The sequence below is a fragment of the Triticum dicoccoides genome, chromosome 5A (assembly GCF_002162155.2).
Source record: "Triticum dicoccoides isolate Atlit2015 ecotype Zavitan chromosome 5A, WEW_v2.0, whole genome shotgun sequence".
In the NCBI taxonomy this organism is placed as follows: Eukaryota; Viridiplantae; Streptophyta; class Magnoliopsida; order Poales; family Poaceae; genus Triticum; species Triticum dicoccoides.
In genome coordinates, this window is record NC_041388.1 from 15,706,811 (window position 1) to 15,725,143 (window position 18,333).

Below are 18,333 nucleotides of genomic sequence, written 5' to 3' on the forward strand. Positions count from 1 at the left end.
TATCTATGCGGTAATATATTCTTATATTTTGATTTCTTACCTCAAAGCCTGTTAGGAGGCTGGCGCAAGCTTCGGCCAGTCCGTTTTTGGCGGACTAAACCTTCTCGACCACCGCACTCATGATAGTGCAGTGCTCTTCATCGACGGAAGCGCTGCGAAGCGCTTCCAGCAAGTTGTCCGGTGCCTCTGGCTGGACAGAGGACACCGGCACGGATGGTTGGCCCCCCTTAACGGGGGACCGCCTACCGGAGTCCGGAACCATCGAAGGTTCCGGCGTAGTGTTTGGTTGAGGGCCGAACTCGGAGCCCATAGGAGCCTCACTCCCTTGGTACCCAGGGTCCGGGAAGTCACCTCGAGGCACCCCCAGGACCACCTCCCCTTGGCTCGGTGCCTTTTGAGACAACACCTCGGTGTTGTCCGTAGGGCGAGGGGTGGTAGCAGTCAGGAGAGAACTGCTGTTCATATCCGACGAGTCCAGAGAGCCGCTCGACGAGGATACGTTGAGACGAGCTCGGGACGGACTGCATAATCATGTTCGACATGAGGAGAGGCAGTGTAATAAAACATACCATGAAGTACTATGGTGCCCGGACACTTACGATTTCGCCAGGGGTTTGACCCTGGGTAGCCACTCGTCGCCGCAGACGGCGGCCGTCGTGGCGCAGTCCCGAGGGACGGTCCTTCCCCTCTTGGCCCCTTCGGCCTCGCCGGATGGGTCAACCTTTCTTTTCTTGTCTCCCCCGGCTAGGGGGGGCTTTCCTCTTCCTCCTCCTCGTCTTCATGGAAGGAGTGCGCGTCGGAGTCATCGGACGATGAGTCCGATACAACCTTGCGCCGGAGACCCTTTCGGGTCCCCGCGGGCTTCTTCTTGGTTTCTTCACCGGCACCTTGTAAGGTGTCGGAGTCAGCATCTACGTTAGGAGAGTGCCTGCAGGATCTTCAGGCAGGGGGGCTGGGCAATCAAGCTGCTCAGCTGTCTTTATCCAGTCCTGTTAATGGCATAGAAGCTTAGATCCTGCATATGACTAAACCGGGGCAAATATATACCCTGAGAGATATAAGAACTTACTGGGTTGGGACGGCTTTTTGCGCTGAGTCCGCGGTCCTCGGTGAGGGAAGGAGGAATCTCGGCGCCCTTGAACAGCACCCTCCAGACGTCCTCGTGCATCGTGTCATAGAGGTCTCGCAGCGTCTAGTGCTTGGCCGAGTCGAACTCCCACAAATCGAATGCCCGTCGTTGACACGGGAGGATCCGGCGGAAGAGCAGGACCTGGACCATGTTGACGAGCTTGATTTTCTTGCTCGTCATGTTCCGGATACAGGTCTAGAGTCCGATCAACTCTACCGAAGAACCCCTGGACATGCCCTTCTCTTCCCAGGAGGTGAGCCGCATGGGGATTCCGGATCGAAATTTGGGGCCGCCACCCAGTTGGAGTCGCACGGCTCAGTGATGTAGAACCACCCCGATTGCCACCCCTTTATGGTATCCACATAGGTGCCCTCGAGCCAGCTGACATTAGGCATCTTGCCCACCATGGCGCCTCCGCACTCTGCTTTCTGGCCACCCACTACCTTCGGTTTAACATTGAAGGTTTTCAGCCATAGGCCAAAGTGAGGCCTGATGCGGAGGAAGGCCTCGCACACGCCGATAAACGCCGAGATGTTGAGGATGAAATTGGGGGACAGATCATGAAAATCCAGCCCATAGTAGAACATGAGCCCGCGGACAAACTGGTGGAGGGCAAATCCCAGTCCGTGGACAAAATGGGTAAGAAAAACTACCCTCTCATGGGGTTCGGGCGTTGGGATGATCTGGCCCGCATTTGGCAGCCGGTGCGTGATATCCGCGGCCGGATATCTGGCTTCCCGTAACTTTTTGATGTTCTCCTCCGTGATGGAGGAGACCATCCACTTGCCTCATGCTCCGGACATGCCTGGAGTGGTTTGAGAAGAGGAACGTGAGCTTGGGCGCTAGAGCTCAAGTGTGTGGGAATGGGTAAGCAAGGGAGGAAGAGGCGATGTGTCTCCCCACTTGCCTGGTAAAACCACTAATTCCCCAGACGCTGTAATTGATGGCGCGGTTGGGTTACCCACGTCCGTATTGATGATAATCCCGTAATAAGGGGGACACGATCTCTGCTTTGACAAGACGTGTCGAGAAAACCGCCCCATGTTATGTGCGGTGCTGGTTGAGAAAAACGGTTCAAACAATGACCGAGCCATGACATAACGTCGTGCTGCCAGAATGCGTCAGCAAATTAGATTTGTGGAAATATTATTCTCTCTACGGTGGTATGTGGAACTTATTTTGCAGGGTCGGACACTATCCTTGTATTCAAACTCTTCCATGGAGTGTTCGGAGGAGGAACCCGCCTTGCAATGCCGAAGACAATACTGCGCGTCGGACTCATCATCATTGAAGCCTGGTTCAGGGGCTACTGAGGGAGTCCTGGATTAGGGGGTCTCCGGACAGCCAGACTATATCCTTTGGCTGGACTGTTGGACTATGAAGATACGAGATTGAAGACTTCGTCCCGTGTCTGGATGGGCCTCTACTTGGCGTGGAAGGCAAGCTAGGCAATACGGATATGTATATCTCCTCCTTTGTAACCGACCTTGTGTAACCCTAGCCCCCTCCAGTGTCTATATAAACCGGAGGGTTTAGTCCGTAGGACAACATACAATCATACCATAGGCTAGCTTCTAGGGTTTATCCTCTCTAATCTCGTGGTAGATCAACTCTTGTAATACTCATATCATCAAGAACAATCAAGCAGGACGTAGGGTACTACCTCCATCAAGAAGGCCCGAACCTGGGTAAACATCGTGTCCCCTGCCTCCTGTTACCATCCGCCTTAGACACATAGTTCGGGACCCCCTACCCGAGATCCGCCGGTTTTGACACCGACACCGGCAATCCATCCCGTCTAGTGTCTCCCTCGAGCACCTGCACAAGCTGTCCGTCAAGCCGTCACCGGACTCCGAATCCATCTTCATCCCTGACGACCCAGCCGCGTCTCTTCCTGGCCCGGGGGCTGCTGAACCTGGCCTGGGGACTGCCGAACCCAGCCCGGGGGCTGCCACACTCAACTCGGCAGCCGTCGATCCCAACCCGGGGGCTGCCACCTCCGCCTCGGGGGCTGCCGCCCTAGAACCCGCCATGGTGGCCATCTTCGCCGTGGTGACAGCCCCATTGTGGGCCCTGCCCATCTCAGAGTTCCTAGAGAATAGGGTTCTCCCCATGGAGGGAACCGAAGCCCAGCAAGTGCAGCGCCGGGCATCCGCCTACATCACCATAAACAATGAGCTCGTCAAGCGCAGCTCGATGGGCGTTTTCCAACACTGCGTCGAGCAGGACAAGGGCTTAGAGATCCTCCTCGACATACATCAGGGCGAGTGCGAGCACCACGCCACCTCAAGGTCCCTGGTGGCCAAGGCTTTCCGCCATGGTTTGTACTGGCCCACGGCCCTCCAAGACGCCGAATCACTTGTCCTCAAGTGTGAGGGATGCCAGCACTTTAGCAAGCGCAATCACCAGCCGGCTTCAGCACTGCGAACCATCCCGATCACCTGACCCTTCGCGGTCTAGGGGCTCGACATGGTGGGACCTTTCAAGACCGCTCGAGGCGGAATGACACACTTGCTGGTGGCAGTGGACAAGTTCAGCAAGTGGATAGAAGCACGACTGATCGAGAAGCTGGACGGGCCGACCGCCATCCGGTTCGAGGACATCGCGGTACACTACAGTGTCCCGCACATCATCATCACGGATAACGACACCAACTTCGCCAAGGGCGAGCTCACGCAGTATTGTTCTGTCTCTGGCATCCGCCTCAACTTGGCCTCTGTGGCCCACCCTCATTCCAACAGGCAGGTCGAGTGGGCCAATGACCTCATCCTATCCGACATCAAGCCACGGCTCGTCGAGCCACTTGTCCGTTGACCTGGCAGCTGGCTTGACAAGCTGCTGGCCGTCCTCTAGAGTCTCCGAACAACGGCAAACCGGTCGACCGGGTTCACCATGTTCTTTCTCATCTAGGGAGCAGAAGCCGTCATCCCAACCGACATAGAGTTCGACTCACCGCGAGTCACGATGTACACCGAAGGCGAAGCCAAGGAAGCCCGTCAAGATGGCGTCAACCTACTCGAAGAAGCGCGCCTCTTGGCGCTCAACTGATCAACCATTTATCAGGAAGGCCTGAGACACTACCATAGCAAGAAGATCATGCCCCTCGCATTCTGCAAGGGGGACCTCGTCCTCCGGCTTCTCCAGCAGCAAGCCGGCCAGCACAAGTTGGCCTCCCCATGGGAAGGCCACTTCATCGTCAGTAAAGTCCTGTGTGACCGCAACGCATACTACCTCATCGATGCACGCAAGTCGAACAAGCGCAAGAGAGACACCGCCGGCGAAGAAACAACACGACCATGGAATGCGGAGCTCCTCTGCCCGTTTTACAGTTAGCTGTGTGCACGTATGTGATGTCTACTACACAACCTTCTTCTTGTAGACGTTGTTGGGCCTCCAAGTGCGGAGGTTTGTAGGACATTAGCAAATTTCCCTCAAGTGGATGCCCTAAGGTTTATCAATCTATAGGAGGCGTAGGATGAAGATGGTCTCTCTCAAGCAACCCTGCAACCAAATAACAAAGAGTCTCTTGTGTCCCCAACACACCCAATACAATGGTAAATTGTATAGGTGCACTAGTTCGGCGAAGAGATGGTGATACAAGTGGTATATGGATGGTAGATAAAGGTATTTGTAATCTGAAAATATAAAAACAACAAGGTAACTAATGATAAAAGTGAGCGTAAACAGTATTGCAATGCGTTGAAACAAGGCCTAGGTTTCATACTTTCACTAGTGCAAGTTCCCTCAACAATAATAGCATAATTGGATCACAAAACTATACCTCAACATGCAACAAAGAGTCACTCCAAAGTCACTAATAGTGGAGAACAAATGAAGAGATTATGGTAGGGTACGAGACCACCTCAAAGTTATTCTTTCCAATCAATCCGTTGGGCTATTCCTATAAGTGTCACAAACAGCCCTAGAGTTCGTACTAGAATAACACTTTAAGACACAAATCAACCAAAACCCTAATGTCACCCAGATATTCCAATGTCACCTCAAGTATCCGTGGGTATGATTATACGATATGCATCACAAAATCTCAGATTCATCTATTCAACCAACACATAGAACCTCAAAGAGTGCCCCAAAGTTTCTACCGGAGAATCACGACGAAAACGTGTGCCAACCCCTATGCATAGGTTCATGGGCGGAACCCGCAAGTTGATCACCAGAACATACATCAAGTGAATCACGTGGTATCCCATTGTCACCACAGATACGCACGGCAAGACATACATCAAGTGCTCTCAAATCTTTAAAGAATCAATCCGATAAGATAACTTCAAAGGGGAAAACTCAATCCATTACAAGAGAGTAGAGGGGGGAAGAAACATCATGGGATCCAAATATAATAGCAAAGCCCGCGATACATCAAGATCGTATCACCCCAAGAACACAAGAGAGAGAGAGAGAGAGAGAGATCAAACACATAGCTACTGGTACATACCCTCAGCCTCGAGGGAGAACTACTCCCTCCTCGTCATGGAGAGCCCCGGGATGATGAAGATGGCCACCGGAGAGGGATTCCCCCCGGCAGGGTGCCGGAACGGGTCTAGATTGGCATTCGGTGGCTATGGAGGCTTCTGGTGGCGGAACTCCCGATCTATTGTGCTCTGCGATCATTTTAGGGTATATGGAGATATATAGGCAGAAGAAATACATCAGGGGGGCCATGAGGGGCTCACGCAGGTGGAGGGCGCGCCCAGTGGGGGTGGGCGCTCCCCCCTGCCTCGTGGCCTCCTCGTAGATCCCCTAACGTGCACTCCAAGTCTTCTGGGCTTCTTATGATCCAAAAATAAGTCCCGTGAAGTTTCAGGTCAATTGGACTCCGTTTGGTTTTCCTTTTCCGTGATATTCTAAAACAAGGTAAAAACAAAAACTGGCACTGGGCTCTGGGTTAATAGGTTAGTCCCAAAAATGATATTAAAGTGTATAATAAAGCCCAAACATCTAAAATAGTTGATAATATAGCATGGAGCAATCAAAAATTATGGATACATTGGAGACGTATCAACATCCCCAAGCTTAATTCCTGCTCGTCCTCGAGTAGATAAATGATAAAAATAGAATTTTTGATGCGGAGTGCTACTTGGCATAATTTCAATGTAATTCTTCTTAATTGTGGCATGAGTATTCAGATCCATAAGATTCAAGACAAAAGTTTAATATTGACATGAAAATAATAATACTTCAAGCATACTAACTAAGCAATCATGTCGTCTCAAAATAACATGGCCAAAGAAAGTTCATGCCTACAAAATCATATAGTTTGGTCATGCTCCATTTTCATCACACGAGAATGCTCTAATCATGCACAACCCCGATGACAATCCAAGCAATTGTTTCATACTTTAGTAATCTCAAACCTATAAACTTTCACGCAATATATGAGCGCGAGCCATGGACATAGCACTATAGATGGAATAGAATATGATGATGGGGGTTATGTGGAGAAGACAGAAAAAGGAGAAAGTCTCACATCAACGAGGCTAATCAATGAGCTATGGAGATGCCCATCGATTGATGTTAGTGCAAGGAGTAGGGACTGCCATGCAACAGATGCACTAGAGCTATAAATGTATGAAAGCTCAACAAAAAGAAACTAAGTGGGTGTGCATCCAACTTGCTTGCTCACGAAGACCAAGGGCACTTGAGGAGGCCCATTGTAGGAATATACAAGCCAAGTTCTATAATGAAAATTTCCCACTACTTTATGAAAGTGACAAAACAAGAGACTCTCTATCATGAAGATCATGGTGCTACTTTGAAGCACAAGTGTGGCAATGGATAGTAAGATTGTCCCTTCTCTCTTTTTCTCTCATTTTTTGGGCCTTCTCTTTTTTATGGCCTTTCTCTTCTTTATTTTGGGCCTTCTCTGTTTTGTGGCCTTTCTCTTTTTTTCTCTTTTTTTAATTACTCCTCACTTGGGACAATGCTCTAGAAAATGATGATCATCACACGTCTACTTATTTACAACTCAATGATTACAACTCGATACTAGAACAAAGTATGACTCTATATGAATGCCTCCGGTGGTGTACCGGGATTGCGATGAATCAAGAGTGATATGTATGAAAAATTATGAATGGTGGCTTTGCCACAAATACGATGTCAACTACATGATCATGCAAAGCAATATGACAATGATGATGCGTGTCATAATAAACGAAATGGTGAAAGTTGCATGGCAATATATCTTGGAATGGCTATGGAAATACCATAATAGGTATGTATGGTGGCTGTTTTGAGGAAGATATAAGGAGGTTTATGTGTGAAAGAGCGTATCATATCACGGGGTTTGAATGCACCGGCGAAGTTTGCACCAACTCTCAATGTGAGAAAGCGCAATGCACGATACCGAAGAGGCTAGCAATGATGGAAGGGTGAGAGTGCATATAATCCATGGACTCAACATTAGTCATAAAGAACTCACATACTTATTGCAAAAATCTTCAAGTCATCAAAAACCTCGGCACTATGGCATGCTCCTAGGGGGATAGATTGGTAGGAAAAGACCATCGCTCGTCCCCGACCACCACTCATAAGGAAGACAATCAAATAACACCTCATGTTTCAAATTTGTTACACAACGTTTACCATACGTGCATGCTATGGGACATGCAAACTTCAACACAAGTATTTCTCAACAACTACTCAACTAGCATGACTTGGATATTATTACCTCCACATCTCGAAACAATCATCAAGTATCAAACTTCTCTTAGTATTCAATACTCTATGTGAAAGTTTTTACTATTCTTGGATGCCTAGCATATTAGGATTATTTAAGTAAATTACCATGCTATTTAAGACTCTCAAAATAATCTAAGTGAATCATGAGAGTTCATCTATTTCTATATAATAAAACCACCATCGTGCTCTAAAATATATAAGTGAAGTACTAGAGGAAATGACAAACTACTCCGAAAGATAAAAGTGAAGCTCAATGAGTAGTTGAATAATTATGCAACTATGTGAAGACTCTCTAACATTTAATAATTTCAGATCTTGTTATTTTATTCAAACAGCAAGCAAAACAAAATAAAAATAAAATGATGCTCCAAGCAAAACACATATCATGTGGCGAATAAAAATATAGCTCCAAGTAAAGTTACCGATGAACGAAGACGAAAGAGGAGATGCCTTCAAGGGCATCCCCAAGCTTAGGCTCTTGGTTGTCCCTGAATATTACCTTGGGGTGACTTGGGCATCCCCAAGCTTAGGCTCTTGCCACTCCTTATTCCATAGTCCATTGAATCTTTACCCAAACCTTGAAAACTTCACAACACAAAACTTAACAGAAAACTCGTAAGCTCCGTTAGTATAAGAAAGCAAATCACCATCATAAGGTGCTGTAGTGAACTCATTATTTATTTATCTTGGTGTAATATCTACTGTATTCCAACTTCTCTATGGTTCATACCCTCCGATACTACTCATAGATTCATCAAAATAAGCAAACAACACATAGAAAACAGAATCTGTCAAAAACAGAACAGCCTGTAGTAATCTGGATCAAAAGTATACTTATGGAACTCATAAAATTCTCAAATAAATTGGTGGATCTGAGTAATTTGAATATTAATTATCTTCAAAAATAATTAACTAAATAGCACTCTCCAATAAAAAATGGCAGCAATTCTGGTGAGCGCTAAAGTTTCTGTTTTTTACAGCAAGATCAACAAGACTTTCCCCAAGTCTTCCCAACGGTTCTACTTGGCACAAACACTAATTAAAACATAAATACTCAATCATAAAAGATGCTATATAAATTATTTATTACTAAACAGGAACAAAAAGTAAGGAACAAAAATAAAGTTGGGTTGCCTCCCAACAATTGCTATCGTTTAACGTCCCTAGCTAGGCATGATGATTTCAACGATGCTCACATAAAAGATAAGAATTGTAACATAAAGAGAGCATCATGAAGAATATGACTAGCACATTTAAGTCTAACCCACTTCCTATGCATAGGGATTTTGTGAGCAAACAACTTATGGGAACAATAATCAACTAGCATAGGAAAGCAAAACAAGCATAACTTTAAAACTTTAAGCACATAGAGAGGAAACTTGATATTATTGCAATTCCTACAAGCATATGTTCCTCCCTCATAATAATTTTCAGTAGCATCATGAATGAATTCAAAAATATAACCAGCACCTAAAGCATTCTTTTCATGATTTATAAGCATAGAATTTTATTACTCTCCACACAAGCAAAATTCTCCTCATTAATAGTAGTGGGAGCATCATAAGAGATTTGAATACTATAAATTGTTTCCACATTAAAAGAGTAATGTTCAGAGAAGGGGTACTCATAATCATGAAAAGTTCTATAAATATAATCACTACTTTTTATAGCATAAGTATCATCACAATAATCATCATAGGTAGGAGGCATGCTATCATCATTATAAATTTGCATGTTAAAACTTGGGAGACTAAAAATATTGTCATTAAACATAGCTTCCCCAAGCTTGGGACAAACATTAATTGCAGCAAATATATTCTCAAAAACATCATCTTCATCAAACATAGCATCCCCAAGCTTGGGTCTTTTCATATCATAAGCATAATCACTCTCATCATTAATAGTGTGGATAGCACCAATAGTATAGCAATTATCATATTCTTCCAAGAAAGTGCCAAAAAGATTTTCAAGATCATAAGAAGTATCATTATCTTCCACAATTATATTTTCATGGGGCACAATAGTAATAGGAGCAGCATTATTTGGGGGAGATATCTTTTTACCTCTCTTCCTTTTTCTTTTCTTCTTCTTCACCACATCATGTGTGGGTTCAATCCTATTTTTGGAGCTCCTTATTAATGAGATTGGTTGAATAGGAGGCTCCTCCTCGTTACCTGATTCATCATAAGAAATAATAGAAGGGTATTGGGAAGTCTCTTCCCTTTTTTTAGTATTATCTTCATCCTCTATTTGTTTTCTTTTATTTATGTAATTGGCAATATAAGGATTTTCAATGCAATTCACCGCACAATACATATAAATTTCCTCTAGATCAAAGCCAAGCAGTTTATAACGGGAAAATTCTGGAAGATCCCCAGTTATATGTTTCATTCTTCGCAACCCATAAGCAAGATAAGTTCATTATAATGTGCAAGGGAAATCAACTCAGCACAATTTTTGGACACGATTAGATCATGAAACAATTTGCATCGGATGGTTAAATGACCACGTTCACTGCAAAGCTCACAAGTATGGCCAAGAAAATTTAAATTTTCAGCACAATCATCTAGCCTTTCTTGCAACAATTTAGTTTCTAAGTACTTATGCCTCTTGCAATATCTATTTTCCCTATTTGGTGTGTACTTACAAACCCAATGCACTCCACAAAAATTGATATGTTTATAGGAGACATTTTCATCATAACTAGTGCAATCTTCATTAGTACTATGTATATTCAAGGAGTTCATACTAACAACATTGCAATCATGCTCATCATTCAAAGATTTAGTGCCAAGCATTTTAATGCATTCTTTTCCTAACACTTTGGCACAATTTTCCTTTCCATCATACTCACGAAAGATATTAAAAATATGAAGCGTATGAGACAAACTCAATTCCATTTTTTATGGTTTTCTTTTATAAACTAAACTAGTGATAAAACAAGAAACTAAAAGACTCGATTGCAAGGTCTAAAGATATAACTTCAAGCGCTAACCTCCCCGGCAACGGCGCCATAAAAGAGCTTGATGTCTACTACACAACCTTCTTCTTGTAGACGCTGTTGGGCCTCCAAGTGCAGAGGTTTGTAGGACAGTATCAATTTTCCCTCAAGTGGATGACCTAATGTTTATCAATCCGTAGGAGGCGTAGGATGAAGATGGTCTCTCTCAAGCAACCCTGCAACCAAATGACAAAGAGTCTCTTGTGTCCCCAACACACCCAATACAATGGTAAATTGTATAGGTGCACTAGTTTGGTGAAGAGATGCTGATACAAGTGGTATATGGATGGTAGATAAAGGTATTTGTAATCTGAAAATATAAAAACAGCAAGGTAACTAATGATAAAGGTGAGCGTAAACGGTATTGCAATGCGTTGAAACAAGGCCTAGGGTTCATACTTTCACTAGTGCAAGTTCCCTCAACAATAATAGCATAATTGGATCACATAACTATCCCTCAACATGCAACAAAGAGTCACTCCAAAGTCACTAATAGCGGAGAACAAAGGAAGAGATTATGGTAGGGTAGGAAACCACCTCGAAGTTATTCTTTCCAATCAATCCGTTGGGCTATTCCTATAAGTGTCACAAATAGCCCTAGAGTTCGTACTAGAATAACACCTTAAGACACAAATCAACCAAAACCCTAATGTCACCTAGATACTCCAGTGTCACCTAAAGTATCCGTGGGTATGATTATACGATATGCATCACAAAATCTCAGATTCATCTATTCAACCAACACATAGAACCTCAAAGAGTGCCCCAAAGTTTCTACCGGAGAATCAGGACGAAAACGTGTGCCAACCCCTATGCATAGGTTCATGGGCAGAACCCGCAAGTTGATCACCAAAACATACATCAAGTGAATCACGTGGTATCCCATTGTCACAACAGATATGCATGGCAAGACATACATCAAGTGTTCTCAAATCTTTAAAGACTCAATCCGATAAGATAACTTCAAAGGGGAAAACTCAATCCATTACAAGAGAGCAGAGGGGGGAAGCAACATCATGGGATCCAAATATAATAGCAAAGCTCACGATACATCAATATCGTATCACCTCAAGAACATGAAAGAGAGAGATCAAACACATAGCTACTGGTACATACCCTCAGCCCCAAGGGAGAACTACTCCCTCCTCATCATGGAGAGCACCGGAATGATGAAGATGGCCACAGGAGAGGGAATCCCCCTCCGGCAGGGTGCCGGAACGTGTCTAGATTGGCTTTCGGTGGCTACGGAGGCTTCTGGCGGCAGAACTCCCGATCTATTGTGCTCTGCGATCGTTTTAGGGTATATGGAGATATATAGGCGGAAGAAATACGTCAGGGAGGCCACGAGGGGCCCACTAGGGTGGAGGGCACACCCAGGGGGGTGGGCGCGCCCCCCCTGCCTCGTGGCCTCATTGTAGATCCCCTGACGTGCACTCCAAGTCTTCTGGGCTTCTTCTGATCCAAAAATAAGTTCCATGAAGTTTCAGGTCAATTGGACTCCGTTTGGTTTTCCTTTTCTGCGATATTCTAAAACAAGGTAAAAACAGAAATTGGCACTAGGCTCTAGGTTAATAGGTTAGTCCAAAAAATGATATAAAAGTGTATAATAAAGCGCATAAAATCTAAAACAGTAGATAATATAGCATGGAGCAATCAAAAATTATAGATACGTTGGAGACGTATCAGTTTGTATTACTGCCTTTTGTAACCGTGATAAAAGACTATGGGGTTCCCGAATGACGCTCTAGGGCTGCCCTTTTCGACCAAGTTATTGTGTCTCACACACTTGTGCAAGTTTTTTCTTAAAAAGCCCCCACCGCCGAGTCGACCCGCTCAACCCGGGGGCTCGAGGGCTGGCCGGCTTGACCGCCACCTGCCGCCTTTTCCTTAGCACATCTCGGCGTGGTCCGGTCACCATGGTCCTCCACTTTAACCTATGCCACAGAACCGGCTTCGGTTGTCGGCTAGCAAAGAATTATGGGCCAAAGCACCAACACGTCGTGAAATACTAAGTTAGGTCCGCCGGATCGGCCAACCCGGCCCCACCGCCTTAACTTACCGCACGACCGGCTGCTCGCCAACCGGCTTTGCCGGATTGCCGCTAGCCGGCCTAGTGGGTGTTTTGCTCGCGCTCAACGTCTGAAAAGCCTAAGTACCGCGTACTCGTTCCAAAGGGATGAACTCCTTGTCATGGACCGGAGCCCAGCCGTTTGACTCACGAGGGGGGGGCAAGAGGGGAGGCAGGCAAGAAAATGGCTCAAAAACGGAAAGTGAAAGTGCAAACACTCACAAAATATTTACATCAGAAATTAAAACAGGCCCATGGCCAGAGTTCATTACATTACACCTAAACATCCAGTGAGTGGGTGGACCTGCTACCTAACAGAAATTCTCGCAAAGATAAAACAGGGCGGCCTCAGCTTCTGGCATCTCCAGCGCCAGGTCGCGCAGCTGCCGGCTCCCCCCGGTGGCCTCCGGGTTCACCGAGGAGCCGGTATCTACCGCCTCGACGTCCTCATCCTCGTAGAGGCTCGACTCCTCGGAGCCGCCCTCCAGATCGTTGAGAAGCAGGCCGAAGTCGCCAGGAGGAACGACCGCACCATCATCTGTTCGCTCCGGCTGGAACTCGTCGTGCATCAAGGTCCGGCCAGCCTCCGCCTGCAGCTGGCGCTCTGCGCCTGCTCACTGGCCCATCAGCCGGTCCAGCGCTAGATCCGGATGCCAAGATATCACGAACCTAAGTGCCATCTCGGCACCGGCACGAGCAGCGGAGACGTACCACACCCGAAGTTGCTCCGGCCCAGCCTCCAACCACTGCGCCAGCCGCGAGAAGCTGTTTGGCATGACGGCGCCAGACCAGAGGGCCGCTATCATCCCCGTGCCAACCTGGGAGAGCCGTGCCATCTGCTCGCCCAAGACTTGTAGGCGAGCTTCGGTCGTGGCCATGACCTCCGAGAAGGTCTAGGTGACCTGCGGATCGGTCCTGGCACCCATGATCACCTGCGGCGACCGCTGGAAGTGAATGGCCTCCTCCGCCGCCCCATGCGTCTCCATGAAGTGCCCTATAAGAAAGAAGAACAAGACACTCCAGCAACAAGAAGGAAAGAAAGCCAGCTTCTCAACCCGGCAGAATCAAAAGAAAGCACTTACTGGCGAAGGTCTCGTCCAGGTGCTGCGCTTCAAGCAACATACCGTGCCACTCCCTGGTACCGGCACGGACGCGGTCCTGAAGTGCCTTCTCCATATTGGCGACCTTGGCGTAGGCCGCCTTCAGCTTGGCGTTCTTCGCGGTGGCCGCCTTCTCATGCTCCTCCTGCAAATGAAGGAGCTCCGCCTGATGGGCCTCCGCCGCCGTGATGGCCGCCGCCTTCAGGCCCTCCACCTCGGCCTGGAGTTGACCCTTGTCATCGTCTAGCTTGTTACGCTGTTGTCCGGCTTCAGCAAGGGCTTGCTTGGCCTCCACCGCCTTGACCGCCTCCGCCTTGAGAGGGTCCACCTCGGCCTGAAGATGGCTCTTGTCGACCGCTAGCTGCTCCTACAGCCGGCCGGCCACGGCAAGCGCTCGCTCGGCTCCCACCGCCTCCACCCTCAGCTCCGCCACCTCGACCCGAAGCCGGCCGGCTACGGCAACGACCCGGTCATACTGATGGCCGGCCCATATCCGTCGGGTTCACCAAGATGACACCTCGGCCATGGCGGCTATGTAACAAAGACTCACGAAACAAAAGCAAGACTACTTTAAGATTTGACCCAACTACTACGTAGTTGGCCCGAATCTCGGTGGCTACACCCAGTGGTGTGCTAGCGCGCCCCCACTAAAGAGCACGCAAGAATATTACCTTCGGCGACATGGAGCGCCTCCTCCCAGGCGGCAAGCTGCACCTTGAGATGCCGGTGCTTCCCCGGGAGCCGGTTGAAGACGCCGACCCGGTAGGCATCCAGTTGCTGCAAGTAACAAGAATCAACACGAGCCAAACACATAGGATTCAACCCAACTACTACATAGTTGGCCCGAATCTCGGGGGCTACACCCAGTGGGTGTGCTAGCACGCCCTCACTAACTGGCCGCAAGAAGAAAAGCAGAAGGCAAAAGGGGAAAACTTACCATCACGGTGCGTTCCAGCTCCCGCGCCCGCTCCGTCTCGGCCTGGGCGAAGGCCTGGACCCTCTCCACGCTCCCTCGGAGGAGCTGGCTCACGGCAGCCATTGCCGCCTCCTCCTGCATCAGGGGCCCGAAGAAGACCTCGTTGGGCCCAGCCCAAGCCGGCTGCGGCCCGGCGGCCTAACGGCTCCCTGGCCTGATGACCAGTGCATGCTCGTGGCTTGCCGCCTCCTCCGAGGCCAGCGCCCCCTCCGAGGCCAGCGCCCCCTCCGACACAACAACCGGAGTCGTCTACGGCGCCGCAGGCTGCGGCGCCCCACCCGCCGATGCCTGAGGCGCCCCGTCCGACATCGCCTCCTCCAAGACGGCTTCGCTTCCTCCTCCCTCAGCCTCCTCCCTCTCAATAGCGTCGCCCCGTGGCGGGGTGTGATCCCCAATCACCACAACCACCCGATCAAGCTCCGCCACCTCCGCACGGCCGTCATGGCCGCGCTCCCCCTCCGATGATGGGGGCATAAAGACCGCCGCTGCCGGCTCCATGCCCTCCGGCATCTCGGGCCACGCCGGCTCCTCCGCGGCCCGCCCCCTCACAGTCGTGGCCCTGACCCAAGCTTGGGCCGATGCCGCCTCGATCTCCACCATGACCCGGTTCCGGTCCCTCCAAGCCCGGGCCTCAGCATCGGCTTGGTCCAGGCCCAGGTCCGGGTCGGCCATCTCCTCGCCCCGGTCAATGACGCGGGACCGAGTCTTCCGGAACACAGCACCGCCATCAGACACGGCCTCCATCGTCACCAGCACCAGTGATATCAGTGACATAAGGCATAACATAATAAACAAACAAGAACCAAGAGAAGCCGCTTGGCAGCTCACCAAAAATCATAAGAAGAGAACTTACCCGACCACCAGCGGAACGGTCGGGATTGCCGGTGCCGCCTGCAGTGCACGGCGTCTCCTCTTGGTGGGCGCTTGGTGTCGGCAGTCGGGTCCGCCGTACGCTTCGCAGCCGGCTTCTGGGGCACCACGTCGCCCTTCCCGTGAGATCAGCTTGCTACCGCCGTCCCGCGAGCCAACCCGGCTCCAGTCGCGTCGCTGCCCCCTCTTGACGCTGCTGCGTCATCGACTCATATCAGCATCCCCACGCCGCCTCACAGCTGGCGTCTCAAGAAATGAAAGCTCAGAAGATTACCCACACGGCGTGCCTCGCCGGCGTCGGCGTCGGCCTCCTCCGGGTCCTCGCCCTAGGCCGCCGCCTCCTCCGATCCTGCCCGCTCCACCTGCGTCAACGCCCTGGTCATACGGATGCGGGATGGCATTCAATAGAACCTTCCTCGTCGCATCGGGACGAACAAGAAGATGAGCGGTGGCAAAGTACAAAGACCAAGGACGTAGAAGAAGGAGTTCTGCCACTTCTTGGAAGAATCCTCCAGCGGCATCTTGGGGCACTCCTTGCGCGTCCACATCATGATGACGGCGGCCCTGCAGGAGGACATCTCCCCGGCCTTCGGGCCCTGCTGGTTCAAGGAGAAGAAGCGCATCCAGAGGTCGATCGTGGGCTCGACCCCCAGGTACCGCTCGCACAGGGTAACAAAGTCGGACAGCTGCAGAATGGCGTTCACGCCAAGATGGTGTGGTATGAGCCCGAAGAACTCCAGGAATGTGTGGAAGAAGTTGCTCGCGAGAATGCGGAACCCGCGCTTGAAATGCATGTAGAAGACCACGCGCTCGGTCCCCTCCGGCCGCGGCTCCTGCTCGCCCTCCGGCAGGCGCACGGCCACTTCTGTCTCCCTCGGCAGGCGCCTGGTGTCGGGCAGATATGTGATGTCCTCCCCAGTGATGGTGGTACCTATCCACGAGCCCGACGGCAATGCCATGGACGGTGTGGGGCGGAGCAGAACAAGGAAAGAGAAGATTGGCGACGAAGTCTTGCTCAAAGAGCGGCGGAGCATCGCGGTGCGCAGCAGTCGCAAGAGCAAGAAGGAGAAGGAAGAAGAAGGGAAGCGTGAGCGAGGGTGATTTCCGCCGCCCCCTCCTCCCAATTTATAAGCCACAGTGGGAACGTGGGGAGGTGGGATCGTTTGCGCCCGCCCCTCCCACTTCCCCCCAATAACTACGCACGTACCACGCGCAATAACTGACTCGAGAATGGCAACCGACCCGCGGACGCTGCAATAAATCCACGTGTGTGGGCCGAGGGCGCGCAGTCACGGGCCCCAACTCGTCGTCGCGTCCCGTCACGCATGTGGCCTGTCAGGTCCCTTCGGCTCTCGAGCGCCACGTGGTGCCCGCACCGAGCCCAAGAGATTGTTTCAAGATTCGGCGGACTCCTCGGTTTCCCGCCCACACCGGGATGCCGTGATCCGGCTTCCGGAAGATGGCACACAGTGGGTGTTGCCGGACCCGGAGGTTGCAAGATTTACCAATAGCCGCGTCCTCAAGGGGGAAACTGCGAAGGCCCTCCTACTTGAAGCCGGCGAACCTTCATAGCTTCGGGGACTACTGTCGGGGGGATGAACCCCGGGCAGGCAACGGAATCCGGATCCTTTTCAAAAACACCGGGGCCAGCATCGCCCCTCTAGCCGGCTTACGCTTGGTTGGGTTCCTCAACCCAGCCAAGTCCCTCAACTCGGCCAAACGCTTCGACCCAACCAAGACGGCTACCCGGCCTTGCCGGAAGGCGCAAGCCGGTTGAACCTATGAACCAAGACTTCTTCAGCAAGCCAGCTCTCCCGTGGCGTGTTCCTCAACCCGGCCATGGGTCAGCTCCTGTCCCATCCAAGGTATGATGGGACAGGTCTCCACTAAAGGGATGAGCGTGGAAACAGTGACCCACCAACTCCTCTGACCGGTGAAGGCATGGCAACAGTGCCCCACCTGCACGCTAACCACAGCTGTCGTGGCTACAGCGCGCCCATCGTCGCTGCTGACGCCGGCAGATGGCGACCTGGCGGTGCACCATTGTAGCGGACTCGACCCGGCCACTCCGTGACGATCGACAAGACAAAGAAAAGTGCGTGCTGGCACACGGGGCCCGCGCCCGGATAACCCAGCGAGCCCTGACACCCGGCGGGTCCCAGCACCGGCTTCCCAGACGATGACAACCTAGCCCCATGGCTTTGTAACATTACCATTGTACCCTTGGGGGGTTGACCTATAAAACCCCCCAGGAGCCCTCATGCAGATGAGCGATCCGATCGGTAGAACCCAGACACCCACACAAGGAGAAGGAACAGCTTAAGCCCTGGCCTGCATTCCTTCTTCTTCCAAACAGCTCTAGAAGCAACTTTGTACTGTTTCATATAAACCACACTCGGCAGGACTAGGGGTGGTATCTCTCCGGAGAGCCCTGAACCTGGGTATGTCTTGCGTCCCTCGCTTGCTCATGCCAACCTCGTCTCTCGAGCC